General features: G+C 45.3%; 1 long non-coding RNA gene across 1 annotated transcript; it reads left to right on the forward strand.

Moving 5' to 3' along the window:
- The first annotated feature begins 603 nt into the window (after nt 1-603).
- On the forward strand, nt 604-11317 carry LOC129651772 (uncharacterized). Its single transcript, XR_008714295.1, has 4 exons — nt 604-707; nt 1627-1778; nt 8979-9086; nt 10660-11317. It is a non-coding gene; the product is annotated as an uncharacterized LOC129651772 (long non-coding RNA).
- The last annotated feature ends 2367 nt before the right edge of the window (nt 11318-13684 follow it).

Here is a 13684-nt window from a genome sequence, read left to right on the forward strand (position 1 = left end):
GTCGGACACAACTGAGTGACTTCCCTTTCACTTTTCACTTTCATGCACTGGAGAAGGAAATGGCAACCCACTCCAGTGTTCTTGCCTGGAGAATCCCAGGGACGGGGGAGCCTGGTGGGCTGCCGTCTATGCGGTCACACAGAGTCGGACACGACTGAAGCGACTTAGCACCAGCAGCAGGGTATCTCACACAGGTCCAGAACTGGATAATTTTGTTTAATCCGGTTGTCTTAATAATGACCATGGAACACTGTAGCCACATAACCAGAGGATCGCAGCTCCTTGATAAGCACATGAGTCAGTCATTGTGTGAACACTGCTAGAGGTTTAACTGACATGCCCTATTGGAGGGCGATATGGGGCAAGAATCACAAAGACGAGTGTCTCTTCGACTAGGAATCCCACTACTAGCAATCTCTCCTTAGGAAATGTTGAAAAGAAAGCCTTACACTGAAGTGCTACCAACAAGAGCAAAATACTGGCTGCATCCTATGTTAAAGTTGCAAGTGGGAGGTTTAAGGTGAGATAGGGGACTTCCCCCATGGCTCAGTGGGTGAAAAAATCTGCCTGCAGTGCAGGAGACTCAGGTTCGATCCCTGGGTTGGGAAATCCCCTAGAGGAGGAAATGGCAACCCACTCCAGTATTCTTGCCTGGGAAATCCCATGGACAGAGGAACCTGGCAGGCTACAGCCCGTGGGGTCGTAAGGTGAGGTAGAAGCGTTCTCTTGGAGGTGACTAAGTACATATGGAATGAAAACAAAATGGTTATCAGTGTGTTTGAACTGCCTGAGGAATTTTAAAAACAGATTCCAAAGCTTTACTCCATTTGTGTAAAAACCAGCCTCTGCCTAGGCCACTAGGCTCCCATCTCCACGTCCCCCACCAGCCATTTCCAGTGTCCCAGTCTCTCTGCTTCCAGAGTCCAGAGAGAGGAACTCTGGTTGGAGGACATTCTTTTGTGCCAAGTCATAGGTTACTGGCCAACCTTTGCAATCAGCTGCTCTGGGGTTAATGCCCAGCCCAGATCCAGCTGGCTGTAGATGGTTGAGCAGAATAGTACAAAACACAGTCCCCAGGCCCACCTGTTTCCCTCTCCTCAACAGGGTTTTTGCAGAGGACAGGTCACCTGGGTTGCAAGGGCAATTATGAAAATATGGATCTCTTGGGGGGAAAAGTAGATTATGCGATTCCCAATGTCCAGTTGACAAGAAATCAGGCTGAATCTTTGGCTTGGGTCAGAGTAGAGAATCTCAGTGAACGAGCCTTTCTGGGCCAAGTGCTCTGACAGAGAGGAAGAAATATTCCATAGCCATTTCATAAATGACCACTTTCTGGGCCAAGTGCTCTGACAGAGAGGAAGAAATATTCCATAGCCATTTCATAAATGACCACTGAGACAATTAGCAAACATAACCTCCAGTAGCATGGACTCTGGCCTCCCACCAATTTCAGAAAGTGGCACTCACGTCAGGGTTGAAAGTAGCACTTTCCCAAATTATTTTAGCAAATTAGCAGTTTGGTGTATCACACTCAGCTTCAGCAATCCTTGCCAACCTCATCCTGCTCAGAGAAAGCCATACTCAGTCTTTTCAAAGCAGATAATGTAATATCGCTTCTTGCTGAAGTTTGGCTGGTGCATAGGGTTAACTGAGGAGAGCCCTCGGAGATGGAGCTGCCAGAGATGGATCCAAAAGAAGAAGCTGAATGTCCAGGGAAGCAAGACAAAAGACGAGACCCAGGGAAATTGAAACTGCCCTCCCTCCTGTAGAAATTCAAGGTCAGTGAACTTCTTATTGTGCTGTCTAATACAAGAGCCACTGACCATGTGTAGCCATTAATTTAATTTCTTTCTTTCTTTTTTTGGCTGCACCATGTGACTTGTGGGATTCTAGTTCCCCCATCAGGGATTGAACCTGTGCCCTTGGCAGTGAAAGCATGGATTCCTAACCCCTGGACCTGCAGAGAATTCCCTTGGGTTAATTTCAATGAAATGCAATAAAAAAATTCAGTTGCCTAGTGGCACTAGCCACATTCAAGGGCGCAACAGCCACACAGGTCTAGAGGCTGTGGTATTCATGCAACTCTAGGCCATTTCCACTCCTGCAGAAAGTTCGGGTGGACAGAACTATAGAGAAAGCCATCTTCCCCTCCCTCTACCCTCCTGCCAAATGTTGGTCACGCTGCACCTGCCCTGTGGGGACAGACAGCACAAAACCAGTTTGGAAATCTCTTGATGGTTTAGCATTTGTGTCTGAAGAGCTACAGAGCCAAAGCCATGTAATAAAGCTCTTTTGAGGACAGTTGCATCACTTCGCTAAGTCACCACTCGCAGGTTTCTTAGATGGAGAACTTCAAGGTTTTTGCTCACCTTGCAGAGAGTTAAGATTTCATTAGCTCCTCTTTTTCCTTTTATTATTATTATTATTGTTTTTAGCAATGCAGCCAATAGTTGTCTTGCCTGGAGAATCCCATGAACAGGGGAGCCTGGCGGCCTACAGTCCATGTGGTCCCAAAGAGTTGGACACAACTGAAGCGACCTAGCATGCACACACGCACCCATAAGGGAGAGGACCCTTGAAAGGGATGACCAGTCCAGGGTTCCACAATGCCAGTAAGGCTTGGGGAAAACATGAAACGTTGGGCTTCCCTGGTAGCTCAGTTGGTAAAGAATCCACCTGCAATGCAGGAGACTCCGGTTCGATTCCTGGGTCGGGAAGATGCCCTGGAGAAGGGATAGGCTACCCACTCCAGGATTCTTGGGCTTGAAAGGTTAGACTTAAAAATAAACTAAACCTGAGGGTTTCCTGATGGTTCAGTGGTTAGGAGTCCAGGCTTTCAGTACCATGGCTTGGGTTTAATCCCTAATCAGGGAACTGAGATCCTTCAAGCCTTATGGTCCAGCCAAAATAAAATAAACCAAATTTCCCACTCCTTCCAGGCCGACTCCAGTACCACACTTCCCTGGGAGGCCTTTCTGGGGGGTCTGGTTAACCTCCTTACAATGAGTGACCATGCCCATCAGGAAAAGCCTCAGGAGAGAGTTTCACTCAGCAAAGCTGAGCCTCCACCCTCAAGGACACCATTTGGAAGGTTACAGGGACATGCCAGGGGGTGTCTGAGGACCCCTCTTCTAGTCCCAGGTCTTGAGACACAGGAACAGCTGTTCCACTGCAGAGGGCGTTGGACATTGACCTGGCAGATGCTTCAGGCCCCCCTGCTTAACATTCTCAATCAGGACTGCTCCCTCTTCTGTATTCTTAGCCGGCTAATTCCTGGCTTGCCTGAACCGCACAAAGTGCTGAGCAGAAACTGGCTGATTTGTCTGGAACAATCTGGCCAGACCTGTTGCAAAACACACTGATGATATCCACCCAGGTTTTCCATCTGAAAGGTCTGACTTTTTTCCAAGAAAAGCCTTAATAGATTAATTAGGATCTTTGCCTCCCGGGGATCTGGCAAATAAACAATGTTGCATTTGTGCCAACAATAGGTATAAAGAACTAGTGTTTATCATCAAAAGTTGCCAACCTGGGTTTAACATGAGGGGTGATACAGAGTTAGAAGAAAGCAGGCATCGAGGGTGGATGCAGGATAGATACAGAGGTGAACTTTCTGCATCCTTAACCCCCAGGCTCTTCAGATACAATTTGGCAGAGTATAAATCGAAAGGTTTTTATTTATTTAAGTGATTAATTTGTTGTTGTTTACTGTCTTTTGGCTGCACTGGCTTTTTTTGTTTGCTTGTTTCTTTTCTTTTTTAAAATTTGTTTATTTTTTAATTGAAGGATAATTGCACTCGCTCTTCATTGAGGCCTGTGGGCTCAGTAGTTGTGGCATAAAGGCTTAGCTGCCCAGTGGCATGTGGGATCTTAGCTCTCCACTCAGGAATTGAACCCGAGTCCCTTGCATTGGAAGGCAGACTCTTGACCACTGGACCATCAGGGACATCCTGAAAGCTTTTTATACTTTGCCTCAATGTCAGCTCACATTTCTTGATCTTGAGGGAACGTAATGCTGTCCTGAATGACCAAACAGATCTTGTTTCTGGGAGTTACAGCCCTCTTTAGCATTCGAATATGTTGAAAATACTTATAAAGTTTGTTTTTGACATCTGAGGCTACAGGAACTTTTTTTAGGAGTGATTTTCAAGAATCTGTTTCCTAGAACTAAGTGGGACAAGATGAACTTACCTGTGATTAAAAAATAAATTTTATTTGTTTCTAAAGAAATTTCTATTTCTGGTGATTAAAAATATATATGGATAGATACAGAATGAGAGATTAAAATATACACAGGTAGATAATGAGAGATAGATTAAAAACTCAACCAACATGAGGTCCAACCAATACACAGGTTAAACATTTCTTGACATGCAATAACCAAAGTGAAAAAATTTTCTAAAGTTTATAGGAAATGCGAGTTTCCTGATGAGGAGGAAATCATATTAGAAGGTTCTTCAGGGGCATTTCTCTCTGTGATTCAGGAAGCCACATGAATCTTCAATGCTTCAAGTCTGGTTCAATAGGACCAGATCACATTTCAGCCTCTTCTGCTTCCATCCTCCACCCCTCTGTTTCATCTTTCACTGTCCTGTCTGCCTCCAGTTCTTGGCACATTCTGTTCCCTTGGCCTGCATGTCCTCATTCGCCCAGGGCCATTTTCTGATTTTAAAACACAGCACCTCATTGTAGTTTCGATTTGCATTTCTCTCATAATGAGCGATGTTGAGCATCTTTTCATGTGTTTGTTAGCCATCTGTAGGTCTTCTTTGGAGCAATGTCTGTTGAGGTCTTTTTCTCATTTTTGATTGGGTGGTTTGTTTTTCTGGAATTGAGCCATAGGAGCTGCTTGTATATATTGGAAAGCAATCCTTTGTCAGTTGTTTCATTTGCTATTGTTTTCTCCCATTCTGAGGGTTGTCTTTTCACCTTGCTTATAGTTTCGTTTGCTGTGCAAAAGCTTTTAAGTTTAATCAAGTCCCATTTGTTTACTTTTGTTTTTATTTCCATTACTTTAGGAGGTGGGTCATAGAGGATCCTGCTTTTATGTCATCAAGTGTTCTGCCTATCTTTTCCTCTAAGAGTTTTAATAGTTTCTGGTCTTACATTTAGGTCTGTAATCCATTTTGAGTTTATCTTTGTATATGGCGTTAGGAAGTATTCTAATTTCATTCTTTTACATGTATCACCTCACACCAGTCAGAATGGCCATCATCAAAAAGTCTACAAACAATAAATGCTGGAGAGGGTGTGGAGAAAAGGGAACACTCTTTCTCTGCTGGTGGGAATGTAAATTGATTCAGCCACTATGGAAGACGGTATGGAGATTCCTTAAAAAACTAGGAATAAAACCACCGTATGACCCAGCAATCCCACTCCTAGGCATATACCCTGAGGAAACCAAAATTGAAAAAGACATATGTATCCCATTGTTCATTGAAGCACTATTTACAATAGCTAGAACATGGAAGCAACTTAGATGTCCATTGACAGAGGAATGGATAAAGAAGTTGTGGTACATATACACAATGGAATATTACTCAGCTATAAAAAGGAATGCCTTTGAGTCAGTTCTGATGAGGTGGATGAACCTAGAACCTATTACACAAAGTGAAGTAAGTCAGAAAGAGAAAGCTAAATATCATATTCTAAAGCATATACATGGAATCTAGAAAAATGGTACTGAAGAATTTATTCACAGGGCAGCAATGGAGAAACAGACATAGAGAATAGACTTATGGACATGGGGAGAGGGGAGGAGAGGGTGAGATGTATGGTGAGAGTAACATGGAAACTTACATTACTATATGTAAAATAGATAGCAAACAGGAATTTGCTGTATGGCTCAGGAAACTCAAACAGGGGCTCTGTGTCAACCTGGAGGGGTGGGATGGGGCGGGAGATGGGAGGGGGATTCAGGAAGGAGGGGATATATGTATACCTATGGCTGATTCCTGTTGAGGTTTGACAGAAAACAACAACATTCTGTAAAGCAATTATCTTTCAATGAAAAAAAAAAAAACACAGCACCAATTGCTGTTTAAAATGTGAACAATAAATGTACTTGAAGTATAAAGCAGATACACCACAGCAAGTTTGAGATGTGTAGCAAAGTGAACCAGTTCAGCTGGTTCCAACAGAACTGGTTCCTGTCTGGCTTCCCTGAGTCCTGAATCGCCAAGTGCCAGTCAGTCAGCTCTCATTGCCCCCTCCCCTCTTCCCTGGCCCTTCCGGAAGCTCTGCTGGTTTTCTAGGTACCATTCCTGAACTCAGGCCAATGTACCTCTGCAGACAACTCTCGGGGTCCCCTCCCTGCTTCCTGACCCAGGAATTTCTCTCCACAGGTCTCTCCAGCTCACTGTAAAATAGATAGCAAACAGGCCCCGCCTTCCCTGAGGCCACCTCACCCCAGAGCCACTTCAGAAGGACCCGCAGCCTTCCTGGTTGGCTTAAGAGCCGTATTTTCCCCACCAGAGTTAATTGAGGGACTAGAGCTCAGCTCTCAAATGTGGATCAGCCTCTCGGTGGAAAGGCCTGAGGGCATGTTAGCTCCAGTAAGTCAACACAGCGTGAAGCTGCACCCTGGAACCGAAAAAGAGAAAGGTGGTGGCCCTGCTTAGGGAAGGATTCTCCTCTGAAACTGCATTTCTTTGAGTAACATTGATGTGCTGAAAGGTACAAGAGAATAATCCTTACTGAGCACCTACTATGCCCTCATGTAATTTTTTTGCATTGAATCCTCACAATCTAAATGATAATAGTATTGTTTTCCATGAAGCCTGCAGGTAACGTTTGCAGGATAAGCGCACAGATGGAGGTCCACATACCGCATACCCTATGTGTCAATGCTTTAGAGTTAAAAGGCAAGCTGTGTGTGTGAATAGTGCTCAGTCGTGTCCAACTCTTTGAGACCCCATGGCTCTGCTGTCCATGGAATTTTCCAGGCAAGAATACTGGAGTGGGTTGCCAGTTCCTACTCCAGGGGATCTCTCTGACCCAGGGAGCCAACCCGAAACTCTTATGTCTCCTGTATTGGCAGGCAGATTCTTTACTGCTGAGCCACCTGGACTTCCCTGAGAGCTGATAAATAAAGAATGTGCTACCCTCTGAAACTGACAAATAACTTCATAATGACCTGGGAAGCCAACCTGGAGTTTAGAATTCCAAGACTCATTAGAGTTCTGAGCTGAGAGGGTGGAAGGGCAGAGAGAAAATCCTCTTCTCTTCTCAGGCCTGAGTCTGTCCTAAGCCACGAAGAGAACGTGCCAGTGAGGAAACCAGAAGTCTCTGCCCTGTCCACCTGCATACCCCTCACACCCTCCCCAACAGCAGACATTGGTCTCCATCAGGCCTCAGACAGGCAGTATAGCACATCCAGAGAATGGATTGGCAGATCACCCTAAAGTGGATTCAGGTCCATTTGGACAGGGGATTTCAAGGGTCCCAGCCCTTGTAATATGGCCTGGATGGGGAGCAAGGTTCTAAGGGCTTTCGTCCCATGAATCCCTCACTCAGCAGGGAGAACTACAGACAGAAAAAAACAGGGCATTATAGACAATGGGGACCCGAGTAGAGGCCCCTCTTGCCTGGGCCTTAAGATTTTACTGACTTTATCTCCTGCAGAAATAAACAAGTAGAATACAGCTCGTCAGAGGGGCCAATCCCTGGGAAGATAAACCCAGGTGAGGAGAAGCAAAGTTCTTAATCCAAGAGCAATAGAAGATTCCACCTTAATCCATGGGTGATGCAGGGCTGACCTAGCAGCACTCCACACTCCCAAATCCACCCCTGAGTTCCTCTATGAGAATTGAAGCCCTGAAAGGTTAAATCACACATCTGTCACATAGTTAATTGGAGAAGGAAATGGCAACTCACTCCAGCATTCTTGCCTGGGAAATCCCATGGACAGAGGAGCCTGATGGCCTGCAGTCCATGGGGTTGAAAAGAGTTGGATATGACTGAGCACAGCCCAGTGCTCCTTGGAATGAACTGCTATGCTCTATTAAAAATATCTGGTAAACAATAATAAATAAGAACTAATATTTATTGGGCTTCCCAGGTGGCTCAGTGGTAAAGAATCCGCCTGCTAAGCAGGAGACTCAGGTTCAATCCCTGGGTTGGGAAGATCCCCTGGAGAAGGAAATGGCAACCCACTCTAGTATTCTTGCCTGGGAAATCCCATGGGAGGGGAGCCTGGTGGGCTACAGTCCATAAGGCTGCTGCAAAAGAGTCAGACACAATTTAGGGGCTAAACAACAACACATAGCTAATAAGTGGTGGAGATAGGATGGGAACTCATGTTGTTCTGACGCCAAAATCCTGCTCTTTCTGGATCCTACAGTATTCCTTGAAAGACCAAAGGGGAGTGGGAGCTGGGGTTGAGGAGAGAAGAGGGTACAGAAAACAGGGGGCTGAATTTTGAGGCTCTAAGATTTGATGAATGTTGGCTTTGCTGCCTGTTGGGCTAACCAAAGTCTAGTCTAAAGGGGTCCTGAATGAAGGTAAGCCACCCTGGTAAGCTCCCGACCCTGTGCCCTCACCCCGTGGCCTCAGAAGGCTCTTCCACTGCACCTAAAATACAGAATCCTTCCCTTGAGTGTTTATCTGATGTTCCCCCAGCTTCTCAACCTGCTAGCTTTGCGTTTTTGCTTTGATGACCTTTCCTCCATTCTCCCAAGCCATCTGCCTGCTCAGTGAAAGAAGGTGACCTGGGGTGTGCCAGCGAATGAAGCTTTCTTCATATGTGGGTAACTCACTGAACAGAGTGACACAAGATTTTTTTTTCCTCATTAATTTATTTATTAAAATTATAACTTGTTTACAGATCTCTAATTGGCTTTGTCAGTGAAGGCCAGGATGCATTATAAGGCAAAATTTAAAGAAATAAAACCCCTAAGTATAGACTGGAAATATGGCCATGAAATGTATATATTCATCAATTCATTAAAGCCTTGGCCTTCTTTCATTACCCTTTTAAGGCTGTTGCTTCTCAACCTTGGCTACGCATTGGAGTCACCTGGGAGCTTCAGAACCACTGATGGATGGGTCCCACCCGCAGAGATTTTGATGTGCTTGTTCTGGGAGTGGTGAGTTTGTAAAACTTTCTAGGTGATTTTATGCAGTTAAGATGGGAGAACCAAGGTTTTAAGAGAAAGTTCTACCTTTAGCTGTGTTGCTTTTAGCACTTGAAAGCACAGGTCCTTGAACCTGACTAGATCCACCTTCCCCAAAGCTTACCACTTCTGCCAACTATGAAAATCCTTCCTTCCCAGGTCTTGTGAGCACGCTGGCGTACAGTCAAAATTCTTCCTGTGTTTATAGTTTCAAGGAAAGAGGGTCTTAGTTTATCTTCTGCACAAATGAGCAAGTATGGTGAGGCAGGAGTGGCCAATCCCACGAGAAGAGGGAGCTGGGGCAGGGAAGGTGGTTGGGGGTTGTTAGCTGGGAAGTGGGAGGAGGTGGGGGCGGAAGAGGAGAAAAGGCAAGATCCTTGGTTCAAGGGCAACAGACAGTGCCATCTTAAACCCTGGGAGTTGTAGAGTTGACACCGAAGTTGCCCACAGCCCCAATCTCTTTTCCCTCTTTTCTCAGCTGCATTTGCCCAGCCACTCTTGACTGCAGGGGCTCTGGCAGTCTGTCCCTGTGTCAGAATCTTCTGCTATAAGAACCATCTAGAAAGGTGGGAGGGGGTCATAGAGGAGGCGTGAAGGCTGGAGTGCTAGGTCCCTGCCTCCAGCTCCTCCAAGTCAGTCCAGGAGGTCTGGTCACACTGCCTGCCACCCACACATTTGCTGGTGACCCTGGGCCCTGGTTAAGGGCAGTTACCACCATGACAGCGGCAGAGAACCTGTCCAGCGGGTTCCACGGTGAGGTCTGGCCTGCAACTCAGGGAGCTCCCTGGGTACTGCTGTTCCCTGGGGCTGGGTGGGGCATCCTCGCAGAGCCTGCTCATGGAGCCTTTCTTCACAGACTCAGCATAGCCTTTGCACTCACCCACTGGTCATCCACAGACCTAAAGATTCATGCCCACACTTGTCATCAGTCAAAATACTGAGCTCTGCTCCTGACCCACGATGGGATGAGGCCTGAGAAGAAAATGCCCACATTGTTTCACCATGAGATCAGGCATAGCTTTCCCAGTGGTGAAGGGAAGCCCTCAAATGCCTTTAATATTTTGGCCAGTCTTGGCAGGTTACTTTCATTCTTCACCAGGGCACACACACACACACACAAAAACCACGATTGTTTCTGAGAAGTCTCAAGCTCCCTCTAGTGTGTACAATGTATTGGGTGTTACTTGAGTGTCAACATTTTGAAGGACCTAAGGATATAATTAGACGTTTGGCCTAAGACTTATGAATTAGGATAATCCTAGCAGTGACATTTATGATATCAACAAATATAAATAACCTGAATTGGAAAGTGGAAAACCCATCACACTGCATCGTAGCATAGCAACTTGGAAATATGATGTGTGTGAATATATATGTGTAGCTTTTAATGACACAAGGAAATACTCATGATACAAGCTTAAGAAACATATATAGGGCAGGGAAGGATGAATAGGCAGAGCACAGATGATTTGTAGGGCAGAGAAATGTCTCTGTATGTTATTATAAAGGTGGCGACATGCCATTATACATTTGTCTAAATCTGTAGGATATACTACATCACAAGGCTGAACCCTAGGGACTTCCTTGGCGTTCGAGTGGTTAAGACTTCGTGCTTCCAGTGCAGGGGGCATGGGTTTGATCCCCGGTCAAGGAACTAGATTCCACATACCACAACTAAAGACTTTGCACGCCACAACGAAGATTGAAAATCCTGCATGCCACAACTAAGACCCAGCACAAGCAAATAAATAAATATTTTAAAACAAAACAACAAAGCATTTATTAAAAAAAAGAGTGAACCCTCATGTAAACTGTGGACTTTGGGTGATTACGATGTGTCAACGCCAGTTACAATGCCAGTTGTAAGAAAGGTACCACCCTGGTGGGGAACGTTGATAATGGAGGAGGCTATGCGTGTGTGAAGAGAAGGCAATGGCACCCCACTCCAGTACTCTTGCCTGGAAAATCCCATGGATGGAGGAGCCTGGTAGGCTGCAGTCCATAGAGTCACTGAGGGTCGGACACAACTGAGCGACTTCACTTTCACTTTTCACTTTCATGCATTGGAGAAGGAAATGGCAACCCACTCCAGTGTTCTTGCCTGGAGAATCCCAGGGACGGGGGAGCCTGGTGGGCTGCTGTCTATGGGGTCGCACAGAGTCGGACACGACTGAAATGACTTAGCATGCATGTGTGGGGACAGAGGGTATGTGGGAAATCTCTGTATCTTCCTCTCAATTATTCTGTGAAGTTGAAATTGCTCTAAAGTAAATAAACTCTTTTTTAAAAGTTCTGGAAATAGTGATGATGGTTACAGAATATTGTGAATGTATTTAAAATGCTACTGAATTGTATACTTAAAAATTATGAAAATGGTTATGTTTTATATTGTTTATATTTTACCACAATTAAAAAATAACTTAAAAGAAACCCCATAATATGTGCTCAGAAAACTGCTGGGAACAAATGCCCCCAAACGGTAGCTCTCTTTAGGAGTAGGATTATAAATGATTTTTATTTTTTTCTTTAGTCTATACTTGAAAGGCCCACACAGAGCATGTTAAAAAAAATATATAATTATCATATAGACTCTATAATCTGGAAAAAGTTATTTAATCAGTCATGGTCTCAATAGGAAACAGAGGGCACACTTCAAGCAGTTTGAAGAAGGTCCGAGGGGATTAATTACAAAGGCTTAAGGGTGCAGGGGAACCTCAAGAAATGCTTGAGGACCTTGGGTATAGAAAAGACAGAGCTGTTGCTATCCATAGGCCAAAGCGAAGAGGCAAGGAAGGAGTTAACAGAACTGAGAAGGAGTCAGAGTTGTGCAGAGCAAGCCTGGTTAGAGGAACGGTAACGTTTAGTTGAGGCAACAGCCCACCAGAGTGACCTCACAGAGCCACTCACTCTGCTCCTTGACCTCCTGCTGGAGTTCCCTACCAGACAGAACCCACTGGAAGCCAGAGCACCAGGAGCTATGTTGCAATGCATTCAGGTCAGCATTATGAGGCTCAGAGCAGACCACAGAGCAACCTGGAGTGGCGTATGGAGTCCTTTTAAAAAGACTTATAAAAGCTTGAAGCATTGACTGATTCAAAATTGGGTCAGGTCTTAGGGGTTTCCAGTCCAACCACATCTCCCATCTTGAAATGCATCTTCATCAAGTCCTGGGAAGATGGCCAGTGACTCATGCCTGCAGGGGGAATTTCAGGCATAGGTAACCCCTTGCTTCTAGAAAAATCTCAGTTCTCTTTGGACAGAAGTAATTATTAAAGAGTTGTGCGTGAAAAAGCAGAATGTGGAAACAGCAGAGACAGAACACTGGGATTCAAATCCCTGCCACTTGGACAATTTGCTTTACTGATCTTGGTCTGTTTTCTCACATGTAAAGCAGAAGTAATGAAATTTATCTGACAGAGTTGTTGTCAGGACTAAGACCTGACCTATATGAAGGAACTTCATATACTAGCTGGCACATGGGAAGCATCAGTGGATGCTAAATCTGCACCTAAAGTCTGTCTCCTATAAACTTGTATCCATTGTTCCCATAGTGACCAGATTACTCCCTCCATCTTCCTCATTGACCATCCTTCAGATGTTTAAAGGTAACAGGAACCCTCCCTACCCCCTAAAGTGCTTCAAGCTATGCTTTTCTATTTTCTTTGGTTTTTTGTTTTTTTTCAGACACTTCATCCTCTTCCAAACAAACAAGGAGCTGCCCTGTTCTTTAGATGACCCATCTCCACAGCCAGAACAGATCAGTCTGGACCCAAGCTGGCCCATTAGATTTCTGCTCTGGCATTTTTCAAACTTAAACTGAGGCAAGTCAGGTCCTCTCTGCTGGTAGGAGCTGAGGGATGTGAGGTATGGGCCATGTGCGGCAAAAAGACATCAAGAGAAAAAGAAGGGAGCCCTAGAGGAGTGGAAAGGTGGAGGGTGAGGGGCTGCTAGGAGCCTTCAGGTATCTGGAAGCTCCGCGTGCCAGCCCTGCGGTTCCAGTAGGCTGTCAATTAATCTTCCTTGGATTCTGTGAACTAAAACAGTCCTCTGTCTAACCCGATGCATTTCTGAGACTGTCAAATAAAAGAATCACATTGACCACATCTAAGAGTCTAGACCGTGGACTTTGGAGCTCAAAAAGCCTCAGTTTGAGTCCTATATTAACCCTTTACTAGCTTTGTGACCTTCAGCAAATCTCATAACTAGTCTAAACCCATTTTCTTCACCTGTAACATGGGACGCGCCTTACCTCATCACTTGACTGTAAGGACTAAGAAAGGATGGTGTGTCTAAATCCAGTTCAGGGGACTTCCCTGGTACTCCAGTAGTTAAGAAGCTGCCTGCCAGTGCAGGTTGATGTGGGTTCAATCCCTGGTCTGAGAAGGTTCCATATACTGAGCAGCGGCTAAGCTGGTGAGCCACAACTACCGAGCCTGAGCTCTAGGGCCCACAAGCTGCACCTCCTGAAACCCACATGCTCTAGAGTCTGTGCTCTACAACAAGAGAAGCCAACCACAGTGAGAAGCCCATGCACTGCAGCTGGAGAGTAGCCCCCGCTCGCCGCAACTAGA

This window comes from Bubalus kerabau, chromosome 4 (genome assembly GCF_029407905.1).
Source record: "Bubalus kerabau isolate K-KA32 ecotype Philippines breed swamp buffalo chromosome 4, PCC_UOA_SB_1v2, whole genome shotgun sequence".
NCBI lineage: Eukaryota > Metazoa > Chordata > Mammalia > Artiodactyla > Bovidae > Bubalus > Bubalus kerabau.